The 12,339-nt window shown below is 42.7% G+C and overlaps 1 protein-coding gene and 1 pseudogene across 1 annotated transcript in view; both read left to right on the forward strand.

The window, feature by feature from the left end:
* The window catches only part of RBM20 (RNA binding motif protein 20), a 193,364-nt gene that overhangs the window by 12,860 nt on the left and 168,165 nt on the right, over positions 1 to 12,339 (forward strand). The gene's annotated exons all lie outside the window — the stretch shown is intronic.
* On the forward strand, positions 5,235 to 6,022 carry LOC124507278 (60S ribosomal protein L34-like; annotated as a pseudogene).

Here is a 12,339-nt window from a genome sequence, read left to right on the forward strand (position 1 = left end):
CCGAAACCAAGAGCCTGCTGCCTAACTGACTGATCCACCCAGGCACCCCAATTTATTTATTTATTTTTTATTTTTTTAATTTTTTAAATTTAAAAATTTTTTTAATTTTTAAAATTTAAAAAAAATGTTTAATTTTCTAAAATTAATCTCTGTGCTCAGCGTGGGGCTAAGACTCACAACCCTGAGATCAAGAGGCATATGCTCTACCAACTGATCCAGCCGGGCATCCCCATTTTCGCTATTTTAAAGTGTAATTAACTAGTGTTTGGTACGTTCACGAGGTTGTGCAACCATTACCACTGTCTAGCTCCAGACCATTTGCATCATCCCAAAAGGAAACCCTGTGTGCAGTGAGCAGTTATTCGCCATTCCTTCCTCCCCCAGGCCTGACAACCACTAATCTGTTTTCTGTCTCTATGGATTTGCCTTTTCTGGATGTTTTATATAAATGGAAACATGCTATATATGGCCTTTTGAATCAGGCTTTCTTTCACTTAACATAATGTTTTTTAAGGTTAACCCATGTTGTAGCCTGTGTTAGTACTTTATTCCTTTTTATTGTTGAATAATATTCCATTATATGGAGAGACAACTTTTTATCCATACATCGGTTGGTGGCTTCTGGTTTTTTCTACCTTTTGACTATTGTGAATAGTGCTGCTGTGAACATTTATGTACCGGTTTTTGCTTGGACATCGTTTTTTAATTCTTTTGGGTATATATCTGGGATTAGAATTGCTGAGTCATACGGTGATTCTGTGTTTAATTTGTTGAGGAACCTCTAAACTGTTTCCCTAAGTGGCTGCACCGTTTTATAGTCTCACCAGCAATGAATGAGTATTCTTATTTCTCCACAACCTTGCCAACACTTGTTATTTTCCTTTTTTTTTTTTTTTAATTAATTTATTTATTTATTTTTTCAATGTTTATTTATTTTTGGGACAGAGAGAGACAGAGCATGAACGGGGGAGGGGCAGAGAGAGAGGGAGACACAGAATCGGAAACAGGCTCCAGGCTCTGAGCCATCAGCCCAGAGCCCGACGCGGGGCTTGAACTCACAGACTGCAAGATCGTGACCTGGCTGAAGTCGGACGCTTAACCGACTGCGCCACCCAGGCGCCCCTGTTTTTTTGTTTTTAAATTATGGCCATTCTAGTGGGTATAAAGTGGTATCTCATTGTGATTTGGGTTTGTATTTCCCTAATGAGTAATGATGTTGAGTATCTTCTCTTGTGCAACAAAACCATTTGTATATCTCCTTTAGAGAAATGTCTATTAAGTCCTTTGTCCATTTAAAAATTTCATTGTTTATCTTTTTTGTGTGAAATTGTGAGGGCCCTTCATAAATTCTGGTTACTAGACCTTTGTCAGATACGTGATTTGCAAATATTTTTTTCCATTCTGTGGGTTTGTTTTTCAGCATACGATTTTAAAGTTCATTCCCCCCCCCCTTTTTTTTTCACATACCAAAAGTTTGGAACTTTTTATTGGCAAGTGGTATTCCAGTTTATGGATATATCATAAATTGTTTATCCGTTCACCTGTTGATGTATATTTAGGTTGTTTCCAGGTTTTGGCTTTTACAAATAAAGCTGGTATGAATATCCCTTTACAAGTATTTATGTGGACACATCTTTTAGTTTTCTTGGGTAAATATTTGGTCAATGATAATTTAGCCTATTAGGAGATGACAAGATAAAATCAAATAAGATAAGATAAAAATGATAAGAATCACTTTTGGTTGAAAACACCTTTGAATTTTTATTATTGGGTCTTTGAACAGAGCGTGTTAAATATGACCCTTCAAGATGTTTATGTATTTATTTATTTAAATTTCTTTATTTATTTTGAGAGAGAGGGAGAGCATGAGCAAAGGAGGGGCAGAGAGAGAAAGGAAGAATCCCAAGCAGGCTCAGCACAGGGCCTGATGCGGGGCTTGAACTCACGAACCTGAGCCACCCAGGTGCTCCAACCCTTCAAGGCATTTAAAGAACACACATGTTTGGGGCGCCTGGGTGGTGCAGTCGGTTAAACGTCCGACTTCAGCCAGGTCACGATCTCGCGGTCCGTGAGTTTGAGCCCCGCGTCGGGCTCTGGGCTGATGGCTCAGAGCCTGGAGCCTGTTTCCGATTCTGTGTCTCCCTCTTTCTCTGCCCCTCCCCCGTTCATGCTCTGTCTCTCTCTGTCCCAAAAATAAATAAAAAAAAAAACGTTGAAAAAAAAAATTAAAAAAAAAAAAAAAAGAACACACATGTTAGGGGCACCTGGGTGGCTTAGTCAGTTAAGTGTCCGACTTCAGCTCAGGTTATGATCTCACACTTTGTGAGTTTGAGCCCTGCATTGGGCTCTCTGCTGTCAGTGTGGAGCCTGCTTTGGATTCTTGGATCCTCTGTCACCTCTTTCTGCCTCTCCCCGACGTGTACTCTCTCAAAAATAAGTAAATATTAGGGGCACCTAAGTGGCTCAGTCAGTTAAGTGTCCATCATCAGCGTAGGTCATGATCTCACGGTTCGTGGGTTTGGGTCCCGCGTCAGGCTCTGTGCTGACAGCTCGGAGCCTGGAGCCTGCTTCGGAATCTGTGTCTCCCTCCCTCTCTGTTCCTCCCCAGCTTGCACTCTGTCTCTCTGTCTGTCTCTCTCTCTCAAAAATAAATAAAGATTAAGAAAAATAAGAAAAAAAAGCAAACAAACCAAAAAAAGGACGCACACTTTTTCATCTTAGTTTTCAGGGTCAGTCACTCATCAGCTTAGTTTCTCTTTTTCTTCTACTGATGAATCTTCGTCCAGTAATTTTTCATTGGAGAAATAATTATTACCGTGGAAACCGGGACACAAGATGGATAAGATGACAAAACTGCAGAACTTCAAGCTGGAAGGGACCCAGAGATCATCTACTTCAATTCTCTAGTGAGCAGAGGAAACTTACGTGCCTGTGAGTAATTTTAAGTCTCCTAGTGATGAGGTGTCTACAGATGTAACAGTGCGGGGGTTGAGTGAATGGCACCGTATTCCTGCTGTGCTATAGGGCTCACAGGACACCTTTTCCCCCCTCGCTTGTCCCATTTAATCCCAGCAAGCTCATGAAACAGGTAGGCAGTTACCAGTAGTTGAGGGGTCCCTAACCAACGATCGGAGGCCGCCGGCTCAGAGCCAGGCCTTCTGTCCTGTTCCAACTTGTACGTCCTTCTCCCTTTCTGGTGAATCTTTCCCCGCCTCTAAGCTGACTGCCACTGCCTTCATTCAGGCCTCCCAGCTTCTGCCCCTGCCTCCAGCTGGGCCTGTCCTCAGATCTTTCTCTTCTCCACACCAGTTCAGCCTTAATCTTGTCTGTTTGCTCAAAGCCCTGCTGTAGCATCTTGTTGCCTGTAGGTTGAGATTCAGACTGCTTAGAAGCTCTTTCTGGAACAGCCCCCACTTAACTGTCCACGCCTGGCCCTAACTGCCTCCTGCTCTCTCTCCCTGCACTACCTTTTCTCCTCAACTCAAACATTCCCTTCCTGTTTATGGATTCTGCTTAGACCTCATGTCTTATAGGGAACTGTCCCCGACACCACACAAGAACATGGGCTGGGTGCTCCTATCCTGTGAGGCCTTGTGGCCCCCCAAAGTAGTGTTCACTCCATGCTTGCCTCTTGTTGGTCCACCCCTGAAGACTCCACGAAGTCCTTCAGGTTGGGGCCAGTGTCTTTCATCTTGGTGTCCCTAGCATCTGACAGGGTCCCTGGCACATAGTTTGTTGAATATGACAGAAGGAGCAAGTTGACAGCCACCTAAGTATAGATCTAATGGACTTTGTGGGGCGCCTGGGTGGCGCAGTCGGTTAAGCGTCCGACTTCAGCCAGGTCACGATCTCACGGTCCGTGAGTTCGAGCCCCGCGTCGGGCTCTGGGCTGATGGCTCAGAGCCTGGAGCCTGTTCCGATTCTGTGTCTCCCTCTCTCTCTGCCCCTCCCCCGTTCATGCTCTGTCTCTCTCTGTCCCAAAAATAAATAAACATTGAAAAAAAAAATTAAAAAAAAAAAAAAGAAAATGTGCTTGTTATGGAAATAAATTCAAAGAACAGAATTGGAAGAAAGAAAGGAATACCCCTTTAAGTTGTTTTTGAAAGGATGCAAGACAGTGAATTGTTCACAACATGAATCCCATTTGGTCCAAACAGCATAGCTCTTACAAGGCCAGAGATGCCCACATTCCTGGTCTCTTGTTAGGTAGGCAGAGATCTAAATTCTGAGGCCCACTGGACTCCAGAGAAAAGTGGTTGAGATGTGTTGAGGAATGGAATAAGTCAGAGCTTGGTTGGGGAGAAAAAAAATGGAGCATAACCGCTCTCTTGGAGAGATGCTCCCTCATAAGCAAAGGTGTGACCCTATCCCCTCATGCAGAGACATTAAGTCATAAACACCTGGATGGTGCACTGAACAGGGGCAGAGCATTTAGTCAGTCTTTTGTATCAGGCACTGTAAACACATCATTTAGTTTTCATAAGAGTCCTACTTTATGTTGTAATCTCCATTCTATAGAGGAGGAAACAGGTTCGGAAGCTCAGGTAGTCCACTGCAGATGATGCAACTAGCAAGTGAAACAGACAGGGTTCAAATTTGGGGTCTGCTAGGGGCTCCTGGTGGCTTAGTCAGTTAAGCCTCCAACTTCAGCTCAGGTCAGGATGGCGCAGTCTTTGGATTCGAGCCCCGCGTTGGGCTCTGTGCTGACAGCTCAGAGCCTGGAGCTTGCTTCAGATTCTGTCTCCCTCTCTCTCTGCCCCTCCCCCGTTCATGCTCTGTCTCCCTCTGTCCCAAAAATAAAAATAAACGTTGAAAAAAAAAATTTAAATTTAATGGACTTTGTGATGAAAAAACCCACTCAGAAGGGTCTCATGGGTGCGAATTGATGTGGGAGCGAAGTTTGGTTTTCTCCAACGTATGCGTTATTCTGCCTGCCTGTCTGAAAAGGCTGGAGGAACACAAACAGCCTGCCTTTATGTTTGGAGAGGTGGTGTAAGGGGTGGGGGGGTGGGGAACAGACCCAGGAGGTATAAGAAACCCAAGCTGTGGTCTGGCTGTACCTTCACGTCACTGTGTTAGCAGAGATAGGGCGCTGAGTCTCTTAGGTCCCACCTTTGTTAAAGGGGGTCAGGGTGTGGGCTTGTTACAGGATGTGGGGTTTGTTATAACCATCAGTGAGATGACACGGGAACACACTTTGAGGAGAATAAAGTGCTGAATACACGTGCATCATAATGGAACCAGGCTTCCTCTCCAGCCAGGGACCCGATTGTGCCTTTCAAGGTACAGGCAGTTTCCAGGCTGGATTTCTTCATCTTCGATCCAAATAGAGAGGGTGGAAATGACCACTCAGAATACCCCTTGAATCCTGTTGCATCAAAGCTTTCAACAACAGAAAATTTCTGGACAACAAAAATGTTTTGTTTTTTTTTTTTTTAGTCTTTTTTAAGTCCTAAGCAAACGCTATGTTTATTTCAAGCAATTGCTAAAACAACATAACTGAAGACAGCTGTGACACCAAGATACTTTATTATTACCTTGACATTTGTGATAATGACAGTTTAATGGTGGCAATGATAATTGGGCAGTTGACCAGTGGCAGCTGCAAAAAGGAGTTGCCCATTTGGCCTTTGAACTCACAAACGCTTTCTTTTTCCTCTTCCTGGGATGGTGTCAAGAGGCTTCCAGAAGGGTCCTGTGTTTGACGCACTGTCGTAAGCTGTCCTACAATACAGCCTCAGACAAAACGAGGCCGCCCTGAGCCCCTGGTAATGGTATTGTTTACCTTTCCAAGGAGGTTGGGACAGCATCAATCCGCATGTGGTGCGTGCCCAGGCCAAGGAGTTCGTGCCGTGAGGCCTAAGGTTCTTATGAAATGAAAAAAACACGTCAGTAGGGCCGTGGTGGTTCCATGTGCGCTAAGTGTGTCCGTGACAGGATCAAGCGTGCTTTCCTTATTGAGGAGCAGAAAATCATTGTGAAAGTGTTGAAGGCACAATCACAGAGTCCGAAAGCTAAATAAACAAATGAAGTTTTTTTTTGACTAATTAAAAAAAAAAAAAAGGAAAAGGAAAAAGAAAGGAATTGCCCAGAACATAACTTAACGCCCATGATTTCTGCTCCGCCGCCCTATTAAAATTGCATTTTGCATCTCCCCGTCCAATCTCCCTTACTTTGCTTTGTTTTCAACCGTAGCACGTTTTCTCTTAATAGCTGATATAACTTACTTCACTTACTGTGTTTTTACTGTCTGTGTGTCTCCTCCCACCCAGCCCTGTGTCACGTGTCACATAAGCTCTCCAGGAGCAGAAGCGTTTCATTCAGTGATTTACAGCCCCCCCCCCCCCCGCAACATAAGGGCAAGGCCTGGCACCCAGAAGCAGCTCCCTGAATATTTGTTTGAAGGACTGCATGAACTGTTAGTAAAAGTGTCAAACTTAGACACTTACACAGTGGCATTTGTTTCTTCTCTGAGCCCATCTAAGCTGTGAGCTGTATGTGTTTGGTGGTGCAGGAGGCTGTAATGAAAGTGCAAGATATGGGAATATCATAGCCTCTGGTCCTGTGTCATTCTTGGAAGTAAAAGAAGGTGCGGAACTGGGCCGCTCCTCTTGGCCCCAGGCATCAGTGACTCAGTACTTGTATGACAGGCTGGCTCTGACAGTGGCTGGTCTCATTGGACTCTCTTTGGCAGAGACCCAAGCTGTGCATTTGGTGGGATCTTGATGCTGGACGAAGAACAGGAAGGGCTAGGTCTCCCTCAGTCCCTTGCAGTAGGGGCCCAAAAGACTAGGACGAACACATATCCAGCAATAGGGAATTAGTGAGTACATTTGGCTGTGTCCTCCCATACAATGAGGACTATCTCTGTGTGCCGTTAGAAGAAATCTCAGAGGGATGCCTGGGTGGCTGAGTCGGTTGAGCATCCGACCCTTGATTTCGGCTCAGGTCATGATCACGTGGTTTGTGAATTCGAGCCCCATGTCGAGCTCTGTGCTGACCACGCAGAGCCTGCTTTGGATTCTCTGTCTCCCTCTCTCTCTGCCCCCCACTTACTCTCTCGCAAAAATAAATAAATATTAAAAAAAATAAAGAAATCTCAGGGATATGTCAAGGGGAAAAAAAACAGGGTATAGAAAATGTAAATAGTTGCTCCCATTTGTGTAAGAAAAGGGAGAATAGGAAAAAGATATATTAAAAAAATACGCACACACCTACACAGAAAATTAATTTCACATAACTTTAAAACACAGTAATTTGATTATACATCTGTAGTGGAATGTACCTTTTTTTTAATGTTTGTTTTTGAGAGAGAGACACACACAGCATGAGCAGAGGAGGGGCCGAGAGAGAGGGAGACACAGAATCTAAAGCAGGCTCCAGGCTCTGAGCTGTCAGCACAGAGCCTGAGGTGGGGCTCAAACCCACAAACCATGAGATCATGACCTGAACTGAAGTTGGACACTTAACTGACTGAGCCACCCAGGCGCCCCTCTGGTGGAATGTATCTTAAGTTCAAAATAAACTCCAAGTAAATCTTAAACCATTTTCAGTAATATTGTTAGTAATGATATTGGTATTACTATTATGAAACAATTATATATAAAATATTTTATACGTATATAGTAAGTAATTGTGTTAAAACCAACAGAAACCAGTGTTTCCAGTATATAAAAAAAGAACAGTTTCATATTTAAAGATGTTAAGTAAAAATCCTGTAATCCTAAATTTGAATTGGAAATGTCAGTGTGAATTCCTGATATATTTTCTCTTTAACAAATAAAAAAGTATTTCCTAACTTTGTCCACTGAAATGCCTAGAAATAATGGCCAATTTAGTAGCAATAAGCACCCATGACATCCAGATTGTGGCCTCTAAGTACAACTTCCCACTAAAGAGAACTTTGATCCTCAGAAAAAATGGCTGATTCCAGGTCTGGGACAGTAAATGTACAAGTTGTGTTGGAATATCTTGTATCAGCAAGCAAAGAAACTTCAAAGACCACTTGTGTCCTGTCTGAAGGACTCAAGAGCCAAGTTAGATGGCTTCCCAGTGCCCAAATATGGAACAGTTTGAGCATTAAGGAGTGTAAGTATAGTGGATGGATATACATTACATATATTACAATGTGTCACATTCCTAGTTAAAAATTCAATGGTCCTCACTAGGTTGGGGAACCAACTCATTCTGAAAACTGGTCAAGAAAGGGAAAGAATCAGACCTTTCTTATTGATTACCTTAGGGTATCCAAACTGTTGATGAGGAAAATTTCTTTTTTATAGGAGAATACTATCTAATAAACACAGAAGGAATTATAGAATTGGACCATCATCATTTTGCATCCTCTAGTGAATTATGCGTTTAGACAACATGGTTAGTAAGTTCCTGCTAAAACATCAGGCGAAGCTGGTGGGAAACTTTATATGGGATGGATTGGGTTGATGCATTCAAACCCACTGATCATTTTTAATGTGACAAAAGAGAAAGACTTCAGGTATCATGTACCCACCGAGGTAATGCAGCAGGAGGTAAACAGCACTGTCAAAGGTAAAACCTGAATTCATCTGTGCCAGGCTCAAGGTCTAACTACTAGTTTTCTGTAGTATTCTGTAGAATACAGAATACTACTTTTCTGTAGAAAATACAGGGGACAGAGGAACATGTCAAAACAGTACTGTGGAGATAAAAATCAACCAGTTGTGAGTGTGGGACATCCTTCAGGCCTGAAGACCTTTTTTTTTTTTTTTTCCAACAAGTAAATTGCAAGGATATATCAGCAGGAGGGGTTCTCTATAGATTAAAACAGATTAAAAATACTTATCCAGTCTATAATCCAGTCTGTAATTTTTAATCTATAATCTTTATTTGGATCCTAGCTCAAAAAAACAAGAAAATGATTAGATTACTTAGGACACTTGAACATACGAAATATTGAGACTAAAGAATGATTTATTTATTTATTTATTTATTTATCTGTTTATTTATTTATTTGTTTATTTGTTTATTTATTTATGGCTCTGGTAATGATACTGTGATTATGTTAAGAATAAAAAGTTATTGTAGTTCAGAGCTATATACTCAAGTATTTATAGATGAAATAATGACTCTGGGATTGGCTTTGAAACAATAGTGTAGAGGGTGAGAATGGGTAGGGTAGAGAGTAAACAAGATTGACCAACAGTTAAAATTGTTGAAGCTGGGTGATAGGTAAAGGAGGTTTCATTATCCTGTTCCTCTACCTTTGTATAGTTAGAACATGTCCATAATAAAAGGAAAAAAAAAAAAAGCCCACCAGCTCAGTCAGTTGGCCAGTCCTGATTCCAGCTGTTCCTGAGTTTAACTTTGGACTGTGGAGTATGCTCTTGAAATCACACAGCTAGCGATTGGAAGGGCTAGGATGGTAATTCACATATGTCTGGCCCCAAAGCTGAAGGTCTTAACATCTGACTCTGTAGAATTTCTGTCCCTCTGTGGCTTAGACTATTGTGGGATTGTTGAGATTGAGAGTGTATAGGGTTTTACAAGCAGCCATAATAGAAACATGGGGAAATGGGGGCAACAACAAAATAAGAACCAAGTCAAAACCAAAACATCAGAGTTAGTCTTCCTTGGAAGGAGGGAACTTCCCTGGGTGAAAGAAGAGAGGGTAGAAAGATTGCACACGTCCCACCTAAACCTTGTTGGGCTTTTCCTGTCCATCCCCCCCACCCCGGGTTTTGTATTTAGAGAGACCTGGGTTTAAGTAGCTTGGCCTGTCACTAACTGTGAGTTTACTGTTCTGTGCCTCGGTTTCTTTACCTCATCTAGTCTGGGGGAGGATCACATAAGCTCTTAAATGTTAATTTAGAAGCATAGAAATTAGAAAGCAGAAGCATAATTAGTTCGCCAGGATCCTGAGAATCCCGAAGCTGCGTTGGGGGTTGTGTATTTGGAATGTCTTATGGTCTGGATACCCCTGTCTTGCTTTTCCAGCCCTAGCACATTCTCCAGCATTTTCTCCAGGACCTAGGGCAGCCTTACTTACATTTGGGATTACCATTTAGTCAGTGAGGACGATCAGGGCTCTAAGGGTGGTAATTTTCCCAGCTGGCCATGTTTGAGTTTGTTATGTGGCTTGATAGCCAAAGGTAGCTGGAGAAGATCCTTCTTAGGTCAGTCCATAGAAAAGTCCAGCCAGACAGCTGGAGGCCAACTTCAACTTTGCCGTCTTTGAGATTGGAAGGAAAAGGTGACATTGCTTGTCCTTTCTGAAGGAAGCACCACATTTTCTTTCCCTTCTACCCCATTTACCCCTTAACCCTAACCTGCTCCCCTTTCCTCACTAAATCTAAGTCTTGTGACACACAGGGCTCAGTCCTGGCAAATGTGGTTCTTTTCGCAAACCTTTGAAGAGTTCCTGGCAAATGCACTTGGTTGAACTGCTTGGTCACCTGGGAAGTATTTAGGAGTCACACCTTGTGGTCTTTGATCCCTGGTGTCCAGCTCACTTTCCCCCACTGCGTGTGACCTGTCCACTTGCTGGGGGCTTGGGTGTGAGTGAGCTGCTGGCCCAGGGAAGCTCAGCCAGAGGGAGCCCTGATTTACGAACTGTCTGGATTTAACTGAGGCTACAGCACTTTTATTAATAGAACATGCTGCATTTCCTTTTTATAAAAATATGAAGATCATTGCACTCAGGAAAATGCCTGGTGACTTTCTGTCTTTAGGGCATGTTCATCACCGGGCTAAAATTAAAAGTGAAGTCAGGCCCTTCTTGAGTCTATTTTTAACTGAGTTTAGCATATGAATGTGAACGTGAAGTCTTTCTTTAGATCTCCCTTAACTCAATTACTTACTTATGCTAAGCATCCCGCCTGGAATTTGGGTCTACCTACAGTGGGAGGCCCAGAGGGGGATAACTCTGCTATCTTAGTTTGTGTGTCTTCACCCATCCCAGCTTCACTTATATCTGGACGGTTAAGGAGGCGTTAGTCATTATACTGAAATAATCATCATCATCATAATACGAGAAAAAAAGAAAACCAACCAACCCACCAACCTAATGGCCATTCTGTGATGTGTAGATATCAAGTAACCCCTAATTGGTACGTATTTTTCCAGGGGCTCCAATTTAGGAGCAGCCACTTGGGTGGAAGAGGAGACACGGGATTGCAGAGAAGACTGTGTCATTCAGGCAGAAAGTGCGAATGGCCCTGGCTTACCAGGGAGACTTGGGACAACAGGTGGAGGGAGGGAGAGGGGAAAAAACTTAGCAAGTGTCATTCCTGTCCAGAGAGTTCCCGATGAGTGATGGGAGTGCTAGGGAAAACTTTCAGAAACCCTCTTAAATTCCCGCTTTGAAATCGTTTTAATGTCTGCTCTTTGAGGACTGTGAAGGGAGGGGGGCAGAGGGGCAGAGTTGATCCTAACTCTTAAGATTCTTTGGCCTAAAGTTTCACTTGAAGGCAGGGACTGACAAAGGCTCTTTTTTGAACTTCTTCCTAGGGCCTTTCCCTGTGGACGCTTTTTGAGTAAAACACTTTTTTAAAAAAGCCTGTTTATCATGATCACTCTTGGCCCTTGTTTTGTTTTGTTTGTTTGTTTGTTTTTAGGACGGTCATTTTGGGTGAAAAAATATTGACAGTTTGTTTCTGCTGATGTCATTTTTCTTTGCACTTTTACATGAATGTATATTCAGCTCGTGGTGTCCTGAACCCTTTTAAGGTGTCATTTTTAAGCAGAGGAAGAACTTCCTTCTGTTTTTTTGGTATGACAGCAAAGCCATTGTTGAGGATAAGCAGAAGATTAATTTAAAATGCCAATTACTTTTGCTAATCCGCTGATGGTGAGGTTGTTTATGGCTGGAGAACTATGAAAATGTTTCCAGATAAAGTGTGAGAGGGGAGAACAGGAAAGGGGTGTGTGCGTGAAGGGGCAGAGGGGTAGTTAGGGGGGCTGGGAATGGTAATTAAGCAATAGGCACCTTCCATATATCGCATTTTCTGTTAAGAGCAGTCGAAATGAAGTATGATGTGTTTATAGGCCACCACCATCTGTCTGAAAAGTCTCCTATGGGTTTTTGTCTGCAGTTCAACAAACCATTTACTTGCTATAATGATCTTTTCAATAAAACTTTGGGTTAAATGACAATACTTTTGGGCTTAGGAGGTTTTCAATTCTGAAGACTTTGTACTTTCACTTAGTTACAGTAAATTTTAAGGGATTGGCTCTCCTAGCCAGATTGATAGTTTTGGGTTATGTCCAGTTAGTAAAACCTGGTAAGGGTAGGGGTGGGGAAAGCTATGCATTGCCACGGTCCTTAAGCATAGTGACTGAAGGACGTTCTCCTGGCTTCTGGAG

Source organism: Lynx rufus, unplaced genomic scaffold, assembly GCF_022079265.1.
Source record: "Lynx rufus isolate CCGP_SWC_20201006 ecotype Redwood Valley unplaced genomic scaffold, mLynRuf1.p SCAF_11, whole genome shotgun sequence".
In the NCBI taxonomy this organism is placed as follows: domain Eukaryota; kingdom Metazoa; phylum Chordata; class Mammalia; order Carnivora; family Felidae; genus Lynx; species Lynx rufus.